Below are 19,901 nucleotides of genomic sequence, written 5' to 3' on the forward strand. Positions count from 1 at the left end.
AGTCACATATATATGAAGTACTGTGACAGTGTTGCTTACTGTACTTGTCATTTACTGCAAAGGATTTATTAAAAAAAATAATAGTGTTTTCATGCACCGTCTCTTTAAGAAAGCCGGCCGGCAATTCAGCATCTGTACCCGACAATTTATAACAGACAGAGTAGAGCTTCACACATAGATTAGATAGATAGAAACATGTCAGTCACATATATAATAAGTACAGTGACAGTATTGGTTACTGTACTTGTCATTTAGTATTAAAATAAAGGATTTATTATTAAAAAAAATTGGCGTGGGGTTCCCCGTAATTTTAGTCTCTAGCGGAGGTTAAGCAGACAGCTGGGGCATATGTTTGAAGCCTGGGAAGGGGGTAATACCCACGGAGCTTCCCAGGCTACTAATATCAGCCCCCAGCTGAATACCTAGCCTTTACTAGCTATTAAAATGGAGGAAGCCCCCAAAAAAAATGACGTGGGGGTCCCCCCTAATTTAAAAGCTAGCAAAGGCTAGGCAGACAGCTGGGGGCTGATATTAATAGCCCAGGAAGGGAACCATGAATATTGGCCCCCTCCCAGGCTAGAAACACCAGCCGTCAGCCGCCCCAGAAATGGCGCATCCATAGGATGCGCCAATTCTGGCACTTAGCCTCGCTCTTCCACGCTGCCCTGGTGCGGTGGCAGGGGGTAATAGGGTTGGGGTTGATGTCAGCTTATAATGCCAGCTGACATCAAGCCCAGGTTAGTTATGGAGAGGCGTCTATAAGACACCCCCATTACTAACCCCATAGTCAAAGTTAAAAGAAAACACAAACACCCAAAATAAAGTCCTTTAATTGAAATAAAGACACATTCCTTTATTGTTCTAAATTAAACCATACTTACCGTCACGCCCATTCCAGCTGAAGCCAACGATCTCCTGCAATAAAAGAAAAATAATAAAGCAACCTCATCCTTACCTTTCCATGGTTCCCACGACAGCTTCAGCTCTGCTACATCGAGATAACAGGCTGGACCGCAGCAGAACGCTGCCATCCAGCCTGTCATCCCGCAGACAATGAGAAGCGCAGGCATGCTTGCGCTCTGCAGTGTCTGGCTGTGATGACATAAAGATGAGACGAGTTCATGTCCAATGAACTCGGCGCACCTCATGCACGTCACTGACAGCGTGGGAGAATTCTCCTGCACTCAGCACTTCAGCGTGAGAATTCTCCCACGCTGTCAGTGACGTGCATGAGGTCAGCTGAGTTCATTGGACATGAATGAGCTCACCTCATGCACGTCACTGACAGCGTGGGAGAATTCTCACGCTGTAGCGCTGAGAGCAGGAGAATTTTCCCACGCTGTCAGTGACGTGCATGAGGTGAGCTGAGATCATTGGACATGAATGAGCTCACCTCATGCACGTCACTGACAGCGTGGGAAAATTCTCCTGCACTCAGCGCTTCAGCGTGAGAATTTTCCCACGCTGTCAGTGACGTGCATGAGGTGAGCTCATTCATGTCCAATGAACTCAGCTGACCTCATGTACGTCACTGACAGCGTGGGAGAATTTTCACGCTGAAGTGCTGAGTGCAGGAGAATTCTCCCACGCTGTCAGTGACGTGCATGAGGTGCGCCGAGTTCATTGGACATGAGCTTGTCTCATCTTTATGCCGTCACAGCGAGACACTGAGGAGCGCAAGCATGCCTGCGCTTCTGAGTGTCCGCGGGATGACAGGCTGGATGGCAGCGTTCTGCTGCGGTCCAGCCTGTCATCTCGATGTAGCAGAGCTGAAGCTGTCGTGGGAACCATGGAAAGGTAAGGATGAGGTTGCTTTATTATTTTACTTTTATTGCAGAAGACATTGGCTTCAGTTGGAATGGGCGTGACGGTAAGTATGGTTTAATTTAGAACAATAAAGAATTGTGTGTTTATTTCAATTAAAGGACTTTATTCTGGGTGTTGTGTTTTTTTAAATACTTTACTAGAAATTCATGGTGGTCATGTCTAATATTGGCGTGACCCCATGAATTTCGGGCTTAGGGCCAGCTGATAATGCCAAGCTGGCCTTAACCCCTTTATTACCCAGTGAGCCACCGCACCAGGGCCCTGGATGAGTTGGGTACAGCGCCAGAAGATGGCGCTTCTATGAACGCGCCATTTTCTGGGGCGGCTGCGGACTGCAATATGCAGCGGGTGGGGTCCAGAAAGCTTGGGCCTCCCTGCGCTGCAGATTCCAGCCCCCAGCTGCCTAGTTGTACCTGGCTGGGCACAAAAATAGGGCGAAGCCCCACGCATTTTTTTTTTAAATTATTTCATGAAATTCATGGAATAATTAAGAAAAAAAGGGCTTCCCTATATTGTTGTGTCCAACCAGGTACAAATAGGCAGCTGGTGGTTGGGGGCAGCCCGTCCCTGCCTGCTGTACCTGGCTGGACACAAATATAGTGCGAAGCCCCACGTCAATTTTTTTTTAATTATTTCATGAAATAATTTTTTTAAAAAAGGGCTTCCCTATATTGTTGTGTCTGGCCAGGTACAAATAGGCAGCTGGTGGTTGGGGGCAGCCCGTTCCTGCCTGCTGTACCTGACTGAACACAAATATAGGGCGAAGCCCCACGTCAATTTTTTTTAAATTATTTCAGGAAATTCATGAAATAATGAAAAAATAATTGATGTGGGGCTTCGCCCTATATTTGTGTCCAGTCAGGTACAGCAGGCAGGAACGGGCTGCTCCCAACCACCAGCTGCCTATTTGTACCTAGCCGGACACAACAATATAGGGAAGCCCTTTTTTTCTTAATTATTCCATGAATTTCATGAATTTAAAAAAAAAATACGTGGAGCTTCGCCCTATTTTTGTGTCCAGCCAGGTACAACTAGGCAGCTGGGGGCTGGAATCTGCAGCGCAGGGAGGCCCAAGCTTTCTGGGCCCCACCCGCTGCAAATTGCAGTCCGCAGCCGCCCCGGAAAATGGCGCGTTCATAGAAGCGCCATCTTCTGGCGCTGTACCCAACTCATCCAGGGCCCTGGTGCGGTGGCTCACTGGGTAATAAAGGGGTTAAGGCCAGCTTGGCATTATCAGCTGGCCCTAAGCCCGAAATTCATGGGGTCACGCCAATATTAGACATGACCACCATGAATTTCTAGTAAAGTATTTAAAAAAAACACAAACACCCAGAAAAAAGTCCTTTAATTGAAATAAACACACAATTCTTTATTGTTCTAAATTAAACCATACTTACCGCCACGCCCATTCCAGCTGAAGCCAATGATCTCCTGCAATAAAAGTAAAATAATAAAGCAACATCATCCTTACCTTTCCATGGCTCCCACGACAGCTTCAGCTCTGCTACATCGAGATGACAGGCTGGACCGCAGCAGAACGCTGCCATCCAGCCTGTCATCCCGCAGACACTGAGAAGCGCAGGCATGCTTGCGCTACTCAGTGTCTGGCTGTGACGGCATCCAGATGAGCCGAGGTCATGTCCAATGAACTCGGCTCACCTCATGCACGTCACTGACAGCGTGGGAAAATTCTCACGCTGAAGCGCTGAGTGCAGGAGAATTTTCCCACGCTGTCAGTGACGTACATGAGGTGAGCCGAGTTCATTGTCGGCTCATCTGGATGCCGTCACAGTCAGACACTGAGGAGCGCAAGCATGCCTGCGCTTCTCAGTGTGTGCGGCATGGCAAGCTGGATAGCAGCGTTCTGCTGCGGTCCAGCCTGTCATCTCGATGTAGCAGAGCTGGAGCTGTCCTGGGAACCATGGAAAGGTAAGGATGAGGTTGCTTTATTATTTTTCTTTTATTGCAGGAGATCGTTGGCTTCAGCTGGATGGGCGTGATGGTAAGTATGGTTTAATTTAGAACAATAAAGAATTGTGTCTTTATTTCAATTAAAGGACTTTATTCTGGGTGTTTGTGTTTTTTTTTTAACTTTGACTATGGGGTTAGTAATGGGGGTGTCTTATAGACGCCTCTCCATTACTAACCTGGGCTTGATGTCAGCTGGCATTATAAGCTGACATCAACCCCAACCCTATTACCCCCTGCCACCGCACCAGGGCAGCGTGGAAGAGCGAGGCTAAGTGCCAGAATTGGCGCATCCTATGGATGCGCCATTTCTGGGGCGGCTGAGGGCTGGTGTTTCTAGCCTGGGAGGGGGCCAATATTCATGGCTCCCTTCCTGGGCTATTAATATCAGCCCCCAGCTGTCTGCCTAGCCTTTGCTAGCTATTAAATTAGGGGGGACCGCACGTCATTTTTTTGGGGGGGTCCTCCATTTTAATAGCTAGTAAAGGCTAGGTATTCAGCTGGGGGCTGATATTAGTAGCCTGGGAAGCTCCGTGGGTATTACCCCCTTCCCAGGCTTCAAACATCTGCCCCAGCTGTCTGCTTAACCTCCGCTAGAGACTAAAATTACGGGGAACCCCACGCCAATTTTTTTTAATAATAAATCCTTTATTTTAATACTAAATGACCAGTAACCAACACTGTCACTGTACTTATTATATATGTGACTGACATGTTTCTATCTATCTAATCTATGTGTGAAGCTCTATTCTGTCTGTTATAAATTGTCGGGTACAGATGCTGAATTGCCGGCCGGCTTTTTTTCAAGAGACGGTGCATGAAAACACTATTATTTTTTTTAATAAATCCTTTGCAGTAAATGACAAGTACAGTAAGCAACACTGTCACAGTACTTCATATATATGTGACTGACATGTTTCTATCTATCTAATCTATGTGTGAAGCTCTATTCTGTCTGTTATAAATTGTCGGGTACCGCTGCTGAATTGCCGGCGGCTTTTTTAAAGAGACGGTGCACGAAAACACTATTATATTTTTTAATAAATCCTTTACACTAAATGACAAGTACAGTAAGCAACACTGTCACTGTACTTCATATATATGTGGCTGACATGTTTCTATCTATCTAATCTATGTGTGATTCTCTATTCCTTCTATTCTAAATTGTCGGGTACAGATGCTGAATTGCCAGCCGGCTTTTTTAAAGAGACGGTGCATGAAAACACTATTATATTTTTTAATAAATCCTTTACACTAAATGACAAGTACAGTAAGCAACACTGTCACTGTACTTCATATATATGTGACTGACATGTTTCTATCTATCTAATCTATGTGTGATGCTCTATTCCTTCATGTCTAAATTGTCGGGTACCGGTGTATGCCGCTACTGAATTGCCGGCCGGCTTTTTTAAAGAAAGCGTCTTCTGAGCAGTTTGTCAGCTTTTGGACACCTTTGAAGGTGTTTTCTATGTGTTCCTATGTGTTTTTGTTTGCCTGCCATTGGTTTTAACGGTGTTCGACGGTGTTCTAAGGTGTTCGACGAACAGTTCGACGAACAGTTCCTCGAACATCCCGGTGTTCGACGAACCGAACCGAACCCGAACACTACGGGGGTGGCTCAACACTACTGTTAGGTCTTCCCGAGTCTGATTGTTTTTTATGACTCTGCCGATAAACCCAAAAAGGCCATTTGCACCACCTGCCAGGCCAGCATCAGCAGGGGTAGCAAAACTAACAGCCTGACCACCACCATCATGAGCAGGCATATGGTAGCAAACCACTCGACTTTGTGGGCCGAACCCAGGGTACAGGAATAGTGTCTGCGGGTGACACCACTGCTTCTTCCGCTGTTGTGAGTGCAAGCCAATCCCCTGTCCATAGTGCATGCAAAGATGCCTCCTGCCCTGCATCTGTCGTTCCACACTCTCAACTAGCACCATCAACAAGCACGTCCTTGTCCCAGTGCAGCATTCAGTTGTCCGTACCCCAGTCACTGGAACGCAAGCGAAAATATGTAACCAACACCCCACAGGCCACACTACTAAATTCCCACATTTCGCGACTGCTTGCGCTCAAAATGTTGCCTTTTAAGCTCATAGAGATAGAATTTTTCTGCAACCTGATGGCAGCGGCTGTACCTCGGTACTCGGTCCCCAGCCGCCACTATTGTGCCATCCTCGCATTACTCAAGCAAGTGTCCCACAACATTAGCCGTGTTCTCAACAATGCGCTTACAGGGAAAGTCCACCTAACCACGGACACGTGGACAAGTGCTTGTGGACAGGTACGGTACATCTCGCTGATGGCACACTAGGTTAACATAGTGGAAGCCGGGACGCAGTGGGACCTTGGGACAGAACACATCCTCCAGATGCTGAGGACTGCGGGCCCTAGGTTAATCAAGGTTGCCCCCACAGTCTACAGCTCCTGCACCTCATCCTCCTCAGCCTCCTCCTCCTCTTCAGCCTCCATCTCTGATATTACAACATCAGTCACAAGCTGGAAGCACTGCAACACTGCCTCGGCCAAGCGACAACAGGCTGTGTTGAAGATAATATGCTTAGATGAAAAATTACACAATGCTGAAGAGTTGTGGACAGCTCTGAAAGAGCAGGCAGATCTGTGGCTAACACCGCTGAACCTACAGCCAGGCATGGTCGTGTGTGACAATGACCAGAACCTGGTGGTGCCTCTGAGGCGAGCTCACACATGTACCATGCCTGGCCCATGTGCTTAACCTCATGGTTCAGTGGTTTCTCCATAGCTACCTAGAGCTGCCGGATATGCTTGTCAAAGTACGCCACCTGTGTGCCCAATTTAGAAAGTCAGCTACAGCTTCCGCCGCCCTTGTCGTGCTTCAGCAGCGTTTGCAGCTTCAGGCTCACCGACTGGTGTGTGATGTCCCCACGCATTGGAACTCTACACTGCAGATGTTGGTAAGGATTTGTGAGTATTCAGTTCAGACTCCACACATAAGAACTCAGGAGTGGACATGGATGTCAGACATCTGTACCATCCTCCAAACTTTGAGCACTCCACCAAGATGGTGAGCAGCGATGACGCCACAATTATCGCCACCATCCCGCTTCTCTGTCTTCTCAAACGCTCCCTGCTCACAATCAAAGAGGATGCATTGCAGGCAGAGCACGATGAGATGGAGCAAGGAACCATACAGAATGATTACACACAGCTCAACCTCATCTCATCCCAATGTGGATTGGGTGACAATGAGGAAGAGGAAGAGGAAGAAGAACCGGAGCTAGTTTCATGCGCTACAGACGGTACTACCTGTACAACTGTCATACCGTCTGTTCAGAGTGTGAGCACACGGAAGTGTTGCCTGTTAGCAGTCTGGCACGCATGGCTGAGTTTATGTTACGCTGCCTTTCCCGTGACCCTCGCGGTCTAAAAATTTTGGGTGACAGTCATTACTGGTTGGTGTCACTTCTAGACCCACGCTACAAGGAGAACTTTATATCTCTTATTCCTGAGATGGATATATCTACAAAAATGGGACAGTACCAGATAAGGTTGAAAAATGTTAAAATGACATTTCATGGTGCATGCATTTGTCACAGTTGAAAGCAATGCAAAAGTGCAAAAACGCATTAAAAACGCTACGTGTGAACATAGCCCAGGGTGTGGAGCAGTATTTTTGTTTTTGGTTATTTATTTTCCTTATATACAAGTCATTACCCTGGAAAGAATGTTCCTTTACATATTTCCCAGGAAAATCCATTTTGGTTTTGTTTTTGTATGTTTTATTGTGAGTCCGTAAAAGTGGCGTAATACTCTGACAACATTGTTGACAGCAGTGACCTGCAAGTCAGAAATGCTTTTAGAGGTGTTCCCCATGCTGTTCCCATGTCATTTGAGCACTGTTCCCATCAATTTGGGCAATTAGTAGGCCTCTGAAGACCGCAGGGGGGAGCCGCCTGAAAAATACTCAAGTTTCCCATAGACTTACATTGGGCTCGTTGCTCTGGTCGAGCACCCGAGTATTCCAATTTGCTTGACCCAAGCATCGAGCACCCGAGCATTTTAGTGCTCGTCCATCACTAATAGTTATACTTTAAAGTATGTTGCTTTTTAAAAGGGATTGGCAAGAACTTACGTATTGATGAGCTATCCATGTGACATCAGCATGTAATCAATGGGAGGTCTGACACCAGACACCCTCCACTGAACAGCTGATATCTGCTCTTGCAGCTGCTAAATGTAAGTAATGAATAATGCTAAATACATTTGTATAATAACAAAATGCATTAAAAAATGTTTCAGATAATGTATGTAATATTTTATTATTTTTCAGCTCCCACAATATTAGACCACATATATTGTATTAAAAAATGTAATCACTTCTGTTTTAGGTTCCAGTCTCTAAGTGCACCGAGGACTGTCCACCAGGTTATCGCAGGATCCTGATGAACAGCCAAAAGTGCTGCTTCAAATGTCTGCGGTGTTCTGATGGGGAAATATCTAATGAGACAGGTATTAATTACTTTTTCATTCCAGGAAAATTTTCACATTTTTAGATAGAGATTTTTTCATTTTATAAGTTTTTTTTATACATTCTCTGAATATCTGAATAAGTACATTTATTTGACAAACTTTCTTTTGTGTATCCCTGATTATTTTACACTAGAAGCTAGTGTTGCAAAACAAATAAGTTTCGTAAGCTAGAAAAGTGTGCTCTACATAATAAAAACTAACTCAAATTACCCATGTCTATTTACTTTCAGACTTTTTACACGATAAACGCCACAAATTATTGGCCATGTCCAAACACGGGCTAGAGGTCAGGATGGGGGACATTTTAACCAGATGGGTTAAGATTTGGGACATTTTTACCAATTAGAAGCTAGAGTGGAGGAGATTATTACAGGATAGGGACCAGGATCCATGACATTATTTTGATAAAGGTGGCTATTTTAGGATATAGGATTTTATTGCAGGGTGAGGACCAGTATAGAGAACATTATTAATGCATGAAGGCCTTGAGAAGGTACACAATTACAAAATAGGAGCCTGGATGGAGGACATTATTGCCACATAGGGATCCGGACAAAGAACATTATTACAGGACGGGGAATATTATTACAGGATGATGGCCAGGATGAGGGACATTATTAGAAGATGGAGAACCTTATTATATGATAGGGGCCAGTATTGGAGATATTACTACAGGATTGGGGGCTAGTATGTTGGACAGTATTACTGGATAAGGACCAGGATGAGGGACATTATTACAGGATGGGGAAAAGGTTGGAGGACATTAACAGAGTATGGTGGACATTATTACAAAATAGTTGCCAGGATACGGGACATTATTAAAAGATGAGGGCGATGAAGGAAATTCCTGTCCAGGAAATCCCGCTTCGCTCATTGGTCCGCCAGCGGCCAATCAGCGCCACGGGATTTCTGAAAAAAGATGGCGGCCGTTAGCGGCTCATTTGCGGGACGGAGCTCAGCGGCGATGCAGCCGGGAGATGACCGGCGCGAGGCGCTTCTCTCCCGGCCGGTACCAGCAGAAGGAACCCGACCGCCGGACCCTTCTGCGGGACGGAGATGCAGCCGGGATATGAGCAGCGCGAGGCGCTCATCTCCCGGCCGGTAGCAGCGGAAGGACCGCCGGCACCGCTGACCTCCATGCGGAAGGGAGGACCGGGGAGCGGCGCTGCGGGTCGGGATACTTCTGCTGTGAGCGCCCGCTATGTTCCGGGTTCTCGCAGCGGAAGTAGCCGCTAGAGATGAGCGTTGTTCTACTTGAACTGTTCGCCAATCTCAAATTCGAGCTGTTTTGGGCGGTGTTCGAGCCGGTCGGCGAACACGAACAATTTGAGAAAAATTCGGCTGTTCGAGGTTATGTTCGATAACTGTTCGTGCACCAAAATCATAACTGGATTTTTTCTCAGTAATGATGAAAATTAATGTTAATACGCAGTTTGAGTGTACAGCGGGGCGGGGGGAGGGGCAGGGGATGGATCTCTGCAGGAACAATGAAGATCTCCATTTTTTTTTCTCTTTCCCGCATTTGCAGTGGGGAGGTGCAATCTGTCAGCCTATCAGCAGCGCACACACGGAGCGAAGTGCTTTTTTTCACACAAGCAAGGGCATGTGTGATTGGCAGTGTATGTCACATGTCCTTGCCCTATAAGACCAAGCCATTTTCCCCGTCGCCACCATTTTCTTACTGCTGCAGCTGCGTGTTAGACGGCACCGCTGTTGCTGTGTGCGCTATACCTTGTTAATTTCAAGCCAATTTTCGCACAAATATACAGATAGCTTGGGAGTAGGGAATAGTTGTGATTGCAGTCCTTTTAAGGACTAGGTTACAGCATTTCCTACGACTTTTATCAGGCAGGTCTGTGCTCTTAAATAGATAGATTGTGGGAGTAAAGACTAATTGTAATTGGAGTCCTTTTCAGGACTAGGTTACATCAGTTCCTATCAGTTTTTGCCAGGCAGGTCTGTGCCAGTGCTGTGCAAGTTTTTTTCACAGCATTTGGCTGAATCTAGCAAAGCTAATCCTTTTTGGCCTATTGCAGAGTGTGTTAGTCAGTGGAGTAGCCTATCTGTGTTGCAAGATATACCACCTGTGTATAGAATACCAATTTTTTTACTGCACCTAGTGAAGTAAAATCTTTTGGGCATAGCATTATTCTATTAGTCCATCTATACTGACCTCCATCAGGTTGCAAACTGAATATAATTTTTTTCTGCATCTAGCTCTGAAAAAATATTTGGGCTTCTAGCAGTGTGTGGGACTTGTTCTATTAGTCCTTCTATACTGACCTCCAGCAGGTTGCAAATTGAATATAATTTTTTTCTGCATCTAGCTCTGAAAAAATATTTGGGCTTCTAGCGGTGTGTGGGACTTGGTCTATTAGTCCATCTATACTGACCTCCATCAGGTTGCAAATTAAAAATAATTTTTTTCTGCATCTAGCTCTGAAAAAATATTTGGGCTTCTAGCAGTGTGTGGGACTTGGTCTATTAGTCCATCTATACTGACCTCCATCAGGTTGCAAATTAAAAATAATTTTTTTCTTCATTTATCTCTGAAAAAATATTTGGGCTTCTAGCAGCGTGTGGGACTTGTTCTATTAGTCCATCTATACTGACCTCCATCAGGTTGCAAATTAAAAATAATTTTTTTCTGCATCTAGCTCTGAAAAAATATTTGGGCTTCTAGCAGTGTGTGGGACTTGGTCTATTAGTCCATCTATACTGACCTCCATCAGGTTGCAAATTAAAAATAATTTTTTTCTGCATCTAGCTCTGAAAAAATTTTTGGGCTTCTAGCAGTGTGTGGGACTTGGTCTATTAGTCCATCTATACTGACCTCCATCAGGTTGCAAATTGAATAAAAAAATTTTCTGCATCTAGCTCTGAAAAAATATTTGGGCTTCTAGCGGTGTGTGGGACTTGGTCTATTAGTCCATCTATACTGACCTCCATCAGGTTGCAAATTAAAAATAATTTTTTTCTGCATCTAGCTCTGAAAAAATATTTGGGCTTCTAGCAGTGTGTGGGACTTGGTCTATTAGTCCATCTATACTGACCTCCATCAGGTTGCAAATTAAAAATAATTTTTTTCTTCATTTAGCTCTGAAAAAATATTTGGGCTTCTAGCAGTGTGTGGGACTTGTTCTATTAGTCCTTCTATACTGACCTCCAGCAGGTTGCAAATTGAATATAATTTTTTTCTGCATCTAGCTCTGAAAAAATATTTGGGCTTCTAGCGGTGTGGTGGACTTGGTCTATTAGTCCATCTATACTGACCTCCATCAGGTTGCAAATTAAAAATAATTTTTTTCTGCATCTAGCTCTGAAAAAATATTTGGGCTTCTAGCAGTGTGTGGGACTTGGTCTATTAGTCCATCTATACTGACCTCCATCAGGTTGCAAATTGAATAAAAAAATTTTCTGCATCTAGCTCTGAAAAAATATTTGGGCTTCTAGCGGTGTGTGGGACTTGGTCTATTAGTCCATCTATACTGACCTCCATCAGGTTGCAAATTAAAAATAATTTTTTTCTGCATCTAGCTCTGAAAAAATATTTGGGCTTCTAGCAGTGTGTGGGACTTGGTCTATTAGTCCATCTATACTGACCTCCATCAGGTTGCAAATTAAAAATAATTTTTTTCTTCATTTAGCTCTGAAAAAATATTTGGGCTTCTAGCAGTGTGTGGGACTTGTTCTATTAGTCCTTCTATACTGACCTCCAGCAGGTTGCAAATTGAATATAATTTTTTTCTGCATCTAGCTCTGAAAAAATATTTGGGCTTCTAGCGGTGTGTGGGACTTGGTCTATTAGTCCATCTATACTGACCTCCATCAGGTTGCAAATTAAAAATAATTTTTTTCTGCATCTAGCTCTGAAAAAATATTTGGGCTTCTAGCAGTGTGTGGGACTTGGTCTATTAGTCCATCTATACTGACCTCCATCAGGTTGCAAATTAAAAATAATTTTTTTCTGCATCTAGCTCTGAAAAAATATTTGGGCTTCTAGCAGTGTGTGGGACTTGGTCTATTAGTCCATCTATACTGACCTCCATCAGGTTGCAAATTGAATAAAAAAAATTTCTGCATCTAGCTCTGAAAAAATATTTGGGCTTCTAGCGGTGTGTGGGACTTGGTCTATTAGTCCATCTATACTGACCTCCATCAGGTTGCAAATTAAAAATAATTTTTTTCTGCATCTAACCCAGCCAATAGTTTTGGCCTAATACCACAGTTTGGCCACTCAGCTCTGCTCGGTTACCATCCATTGTTTTTTTTGAGCAAACAACTCCAGAGTTGTGAATTAGTTAACCACCAAAATGAGTGGAAAAAGGCCTGCTGCTGGTGGAAAGGGGAATAGGCGTGTTGGGAAGGGGAAAAAAGGTTGTGTCCGTGGGGTAGGTGCAGAAGAAAGACCATCTTCCAGCCAAACTAAAATGTCTACTTCTTTTAGCGGACAATGTGATAAGATCCCTTTCTTACGGCCACGCCAATCGCTACAAATTCCAGATGAGGCACAAAAACAGCAGGTGCTTCAACGGATATCAAGTGCTCCTTTAAGTGGGCTCTCCTCCACATCAACTTCAACATCACAAATACTCCAGTCCTCAAAGGTGTCACCCAAATCGCACTTGCTTCCTCACAGCTCCCAAATCTCCAGCTGCCCGTCTGAGTATGAGGTAGAACAGATGGTTGAGTCTGCAGAGCTGTTTACTCATACTATAGCCTGGGAATCAGAGGTCGACTCCAGCGCTTCTGTGAATCCAGACGAGGAAATGATCTGCACTGATGCCCAGAATCTTTATGAGTCGGATCCAGGACCAGACGCAGAAGGTTCTGACCATAATGTAGACCCTCATTCCCAAACTGTAACTCCTGTTGGTGGAGACAATGAGGAAGACGATGATAAGACTCAAATACCTGATTGGAGCGACAACTTTAGTTTTTTGTCAGGGCAGGAACAGGTTGGCTCTGAGGACGACGGGTGTGATAACGCACAGGGTGATGATGATGAGGTCGGAGATCCCACTTACTGTCAACCCACAGTCAGCCAAGAGATGAGGTCAGCAGAGGAGGTGGAGGAAGATGCTAGTGACGACGAGGTCAGGTTGTGCCTTCCTGGACAGAGACGTAGTACTGGAAGCACGTCAACAACTGCATCCTCAAACACAACTCTGCCTCTCACCACAAGTCGTGGTGGCTCTTCAGGTCGCATGGGTGCTAAGCCTTGCATAGCCTGGGCATTTTTTCAGATCGATAAAGATGACCCAACTCGTGTTATCTGTAACATTTGTCAGCAAAAGCTAAGTAGAGGCCAAAAAATACATAGTTTGAGTACTTCATGCATGAACCGGCACATGGACATGAAGCATAAGTTGCAGTGGGAAGCTCAGTGTGCTACAATGCGGTCTAGCCGGCCGGGCCAACCACCGTCTGCCATATCTTGTGCATCCGCGGCCTCTTCATCCTCTGTGACTGGGGGGACAGCAGTCACACCTGTTTTGGGGCGCAGACCTGCCACCTCTTTACCCGCAACAGCCAGCGTGATTGGCAGGTCATCATTTTCTTTGGAGGTGGTAACACCAGCTGGTGTTGAGCGCTGTCCGACATCGATAGCACCACCTTTGGATCAAGGCAACCTAACATGTCCGCCTGCATCTTCCTCACAGACCGGCAGTTTGCCGGGGACACCCTTATCAACCCCGTCTAAGCACAATAGCCAGCCCTCGGTCCCTCAGATGTGGACAAGTAAAAGACCATTTCCTCCTAGCCATGAGAAAGCTAAGAGGTTGAATTTCACCATCTGCAAGCTCTTGGCTACAGAAATGCTGCCTTTCCGCCTGGTGGACACAGAGGATTTTCGAGACCTTATGTCCGTCGCAGTGCCCCAGTACCAGATGCCCAGTCGGCACTACTTCTCAAAGAAAGGTGTGCCTGCGCTCCACCAGCATGTCGCACACAACATCACCGCTTCTTTGAGAAACTCTGTGTGTGACAGGGTGCATTTCACCACAGACACTTGGACGAGTAGGCATGGACAGGGGCGTTACATGTCGCTGACTGGGCACTGGGTAACTATGGTGACAGCAGGACAAGGGGCTGCTGTCCAAGTCTTGCCGTCCCCACGAGTTGTGCGTCAATCCTCTTTATGTCATTTTTCCTCCACTGCTTCTGCCTCCTCAACCTCCTCTCGGTCTTCCACCTGCACCCAAAGCCTGTCTGGTCATGCCACAAGCTTTCTAACTGCGCAGAAGGGATCCTGCACACCTCTTACTATGCTGGCAGTAGGGCTCAACGTCATCAGGCGGTTTTTTACATTGAAATGTCTGGGAAATGTGAGTCACACAGCTGAGGAGTTGTGGTCAGCTCTGGAGAACCAATTTCATGAATGGTTGTCTCCACTGGACCTGAAACCAGGGAAGGCCGTGTGCGACAATGCTGCAAACCTGGGTGCGGCCCTTCGCCGGGGCAATGTCACACACGTGCCGGTTGTCCAGCAATTTTTAGCCCACTATCCCAGACTAGATGGCCTTCTGCAGAGGGCACGGTCGCTGTGTGCTCACTTCCGCCGTTCGCATCCCGCAGCTCAGCGACTTACATCTCTACAGAAGTCGTTGGGCCTGCCACTTCACCGGCTAAAATGCGATGTGCCTACCCGGTGGAATTCAACTCTGCACATGTTGCAGCGACTGTGGCAGCACCGACAAGCCCTGGTGCCAACGAGATTCAGAGGTGGGGCAAATCACGCTGGAGGAGTGGTCTCAGATCAGGGACCTATGCACCCTTCTGCACAGTTTTGAAATGGCGACGAAGATGTTTAGTGCTGACGATGCCATTATCAGCATGACTATTCCGGTGATTTACATGCTGGAGCACATGTTAAACAGAATTCGGAGTCAGGTGGTGGCACAAGAGGAGGTGGAGGAAGTAGAGGAGGAGGAGTTGTATGCGGAAGGGCTAACATCTGCAAGGTCCAGACGGTCGGCAGCACCAGGGCGGCAGGCATGTGAGGGTGGGGGAGATGATTTTACCAGGGCGCATGGTAGCAGCCAAACTAGTGAGGAAGGTGCAGGAGCCCAGGAAGAAGTGGAGGACGAACTGATGGAAGACTCATCAGATGAGGGAGACCTTGATCACATTTCTGTTGTGCGAGGTTGGGGGGAGAGGACAGAGGAAGGAAGCATGATTGTTACCTCGCCACCAACACAACAGGGACTTGGTGCTCCTGGATGCGCAACACACATGAGTGCCTTCTTGCTGCACTACCTGCAACATGACCCTCGAATTGTGAGAATTAGAAATAATCCTGACTACTGGGTTGCCACACTGTTAGATCCCCGGTACAAAAGTAAATTTGCAGAAATTATTCCTGCCATAGAAAGGGATGCACGCATGCAGGAGTATCAGCAGAGACTGTTGCAGAATCTTACATGTGCTTTTCCACAAAATACCAGTGGTGCACGTAGTGAATCTCACAGTTCCAACTTGCCAACCGTGGTCTGTATGGAATTGTTCAATAAAGGGCCCAAAATTAAGATAACATAGATGGGAGAGGTCTCTATGAATAGGAATTCCTAAGTATTTGATACCCTGTGAGGGCCAGGCAAAGGGAAAGTTGGACTGGATGGAATCCTATATGGATTTAGGGAGGGAGACATCGAGGGCCTCAGACTTCGCTGCATTGATTTTAAAATTTTACCATGTAACAAAGTGATCTATTTCAGCCATAACAGCAGGGATGGATATATGTGATTGAGTGATATATACTAGGACATCATCAGCAAATAGAGAGCACTTGTACTCGGTGCCTCCCACCTCAATCCACCTAATATTGGGGTTATGGCGAATTGATGAGAGCAGGTGCTCCATCACTAGGATGTATAAGAGAGGGGACAGAGGACATCCCTGCCTTGTCCCATTGGTGATTGTGAAAGGTGATGAAAATGTTCTGACGCACCCCCTGGGCCTTGGGACACCCGGAGCCGGACCCTTTTTGGTGGATGCTGGTGGTTGTAGTCTTCGTGGCGGCGATCCGGTTCCGTGGCTCAGGGCGGTCAAACCAGTGGCGGAACTATTTATGTGGTTTTGATGTTTAAATGTCCGACTACGCCACCCGTGGATTGCGGTCAGAGTGAACCGCCGCTACAGGGCAGACCGCTAAGGCTGGTGTTGTGGGTGCAGCAGAGCGTAGCATAACTCCCCACGGGAGGAGTATAGCCTCAGGGCAGTGTATGCGGAGGATGGGGGTGATGGTGCTGGGCCGCAGCAGTAACGACACGGAGTCAGTGATGCAGTTCAGGGCCTTTACTCACAGTTCTTATTATCCAGACCACGTCTGCAGGTAACGGCTGCCCACGTCGTACTGTGCTCACCAGGTGAGGGGCTCAGACAACTCCCAGATAACTTTGGAGCGCTTCACAGGACCCCCTTTGTGTGTCCTTTGTCTGGCCTTTCTTACCAACACTTCTGTCCGGCTGCCTCGGGCCTCCTCTTGGTAAACTTGGCGCCAGTTTCCCTGACCCTATGTGGTGCCTTCCTAGCGGGTGGAGCAAGGGGCTGCGCCACATAAAATGTCAGAGCCTCCGGTTTCTAGCTGAGGGTCGTTTCCTGCCTCCACTAGTTCGGGGACCGGTCTCCCCCTTTGGCCTGACCCCTCCACGCAGGTGGATTCGGGCGTGCGGTGGCGACTCGCCCGTCCGCACCCCTGGGATCCCTTCATTCCTCGTTCCTGGAGCCTTCTCCGCTCCTCTTCCTTCCTTCTCCCTCTTGCAGGCCTGGGCCTCTGTTACTAGGCCCGCCTCCGGAGCAGAGCTCATGCAGAGCCCCTGCTCCCTGCCACTTCTGCTCAGACTTCTCTGCACTGAACTAAGATGGTGCCCACCTTTTATACTCCCTTCTCAATGCACCCAGGAACTGCTTCCTCCCTGCTCCTGCACTGCAGGGTTCCCCTTCCTCAGTGTTCCCTCCCCCCACTCCAGCCAGGGACAGGGACTGTCGTGCCCATCTCAGGGGCATATTGGTCGCCCTGCCCCACGGCAATGTGGTGTAATGCATGCAGGTGTCGGGTCCTGATCCACACTCCATCCTTATCTGAGAGTGAGATATCACACCTCTGGGTGAGGTGCAATATGTCTGTAGCAACCGAGCCCTCGGTGCTACAGTTCCATTTATCTTCAGCCTAGGTGACGTATTGTGATACAGGGCCGTGATTTTGGCTATAAAAGGGTCCCCTAGACCCCTACCCCAAGCTTTTTAAGAGAATCATATATGGCGTGCCAGGAGACTCTATGGAATGCTTTCTCAGCATCCAACGAGAGTATCTACTTACAAATTTTTAACTGCATCTAGCCCAGGAAATACTTTGTGCCTAGTAGCAGTGTCTGCTAGTCAGCGGATTATCCCGGCTGTTAAGCAAGCTACACCACCTGTAGTTTGGACACTTAATTTTTTCAAAGGAAATGCTTCGGGACCACGGGATACTTAGTGAAGAGCATCAGGAGGCACCCCAAGGCATAGGGGCTGGGACTGGCACTAGGATGCCTTGCGGTGGACAGCCGAGCTCGATCCTTATAAAAGCTTTTTAACTGCAGCAGCTTTAGTGGACGCTACTGGAGCTGGAATTACGCGGCTGCTGGCATGAGACTTGCCCTCCAATAGATCCTTGTAAATGGATTTAAAGTGTATTCATTCAAATTAGAGGGACAATTTAAATTAAAAAGCTTAGAGCTGCCTCCACCACAGGGGGGCTCTCTCGACCCACCAGCGGACAGGCACCAGTATTGGGAGAGGGGGGCTGGCCGTCAGGGTTCACCGCGGCTCTGGCACAAACCCGGCGACACGGAGGTGGCACGGGCAGGAGCGGACTGGCCGTCTCGGCTTCTCACTTTTTGGATTTTAGAAGGGCATGACATGCCTATATCTGTGTCTCCCCCTCCTTTTACTCCTCCACCTCTTTTCTTTTCGCATGACTATATGTACTTGTCACTTTTCCATGTGTTAGTTGTGTCTTCTGAGCAGTTTGTCAGCTTTTGGACACCTTTGAAGGTGTTTTCTATGTGTTTCTATGTGTTTTTGTTTGCCTGCCATTGGTTTTAACGGTGTTCGAAGGTGTTCGACGAACAGTTCGACGAACAGTTCGGCGAACACACGGGTGTTCGACGAACCGAACCGAACTCGAAAACTACGGGGGTGGCTCAACACTAGTAGCCGCACAGGTAGCGCCGCTCCCCGGTCCTCACCAAGACGATTCGATGATTGGTCGCGGTCTTCGGACCCGACCAATCATTGATCTTAGCGCAAAACTTAAACACCGCTGTGCTGATTGGTCGCCGACGCTGCCCGCGACCAATCACCGATTTGGGCGCCAAATTTAAATATCGGCCGCGACCAATCAGCACAGCGGTGTTTAAATGTGGAGCCAAGATTGGTGATTGGTCGCGGCCGATATTTAAATTTGGCGCCCAAATCGGTGATTGGTCGCGGTCAGCGTCCTCGACCAATCAGCACAATAGTGTTTAACTTTGGCGCCAAAATCAGTGATTGGTCGCGAGCCAAGACAGCGACCAATCACCGAATTGTGCGGCAGATTTAAATAGCGGCCGCGACCAATTGGATGTCATCGGCGCTGCCTGTGCGGGTACTTTCGCTCCGAGAACCCGGAACATGAGCGGGCGCTCGCAGCAGAAATATCCGGACCCGCAGCGCCGCTCCCCGGTCTTCCCTTCACACCCTAGCCGCTGATGTCCCCACAGTATCCGCATGGTGTTACAAAGGTCCGGACATTTGTGTTAAAAATCGCTGATTGGTCGCTGGCGCTGCCCGCGACCAATCACCGATTTGGGCGCCAAATTTAAATATCGGCCGCGACCAATCAGCACAGCGGTGTTTAAATGTGGAGCCAAGATCAGTGATTGGTCGCGGCCGATATTTAAATTTAGATTTTTAACACAAGTGTCCGGACCTTTGTAACACCATGCGGATACTGTGGGGACATCAGCGGCTAGGGTGTGAAGGGAAGACCGGGGAGCGGCCCTGCGGGTCGGGATACTTCTGCTGCGAGCAGTCGCTCATGTCCCGGGTTCTCGCAGAGGAAGTACCCGCACAGGCAGCAGCGCTCCCCGGTCCTCACTAATACGATTCCGCTCCCCGCTCCTCACCAATACGATTCGCTGATTGGTCGCGCTCTCCGCATGCGACCAATCAGTGATCTTGGCGCTAAAGTTAAACACCGCTCTGCTGATTGGTCGCGGCCGCTGCCCGCGACTAATCACCGATTTGGGCGCCACATTTAAATAGCGGCCGCGACCAATCACCGATCTTGCCGCCACATTTAAACACTGCTGTGCTAATTGGTCGCGACATCATCCGCGACCAATCAGCGAGCTTGGCGCCAAATTTAAACAACGCTCTGCTGATTGGTCGCGGACGCCAGACGTGTCCAATCAGCGAGATTGGCGCCAAATTTAAACCACGCTCTGCTGATTGATCGCGGTCGCTGGCCGAGATCAATCAGCAGTATTGGCGCAAAATTTAAACAACGCTCTGCTGATTGGTCGCGGCCATCAGCCGCGACTAATCAGCGATTTTGGCGCCAAATT

Source organism: Phyllobates terribilis, unplaced genomic scaffold (genome assembly GCF_046119375.1).
Source record: "Phyllobates terribilis strain yellow unplaced genomic scaffold, ASM4611937v1 Scaffold_1__5_contigs__length_1240528914, whole genome shotgun sequence".
In the NCBI taxonomy this organism is placed as follows: domain Eukaryota; kingdom Metazoa; phylum Chordata; class Amphibia; order Anura; family Dendrobatidae; genus Phyllobates; species Phyllobates terribilis.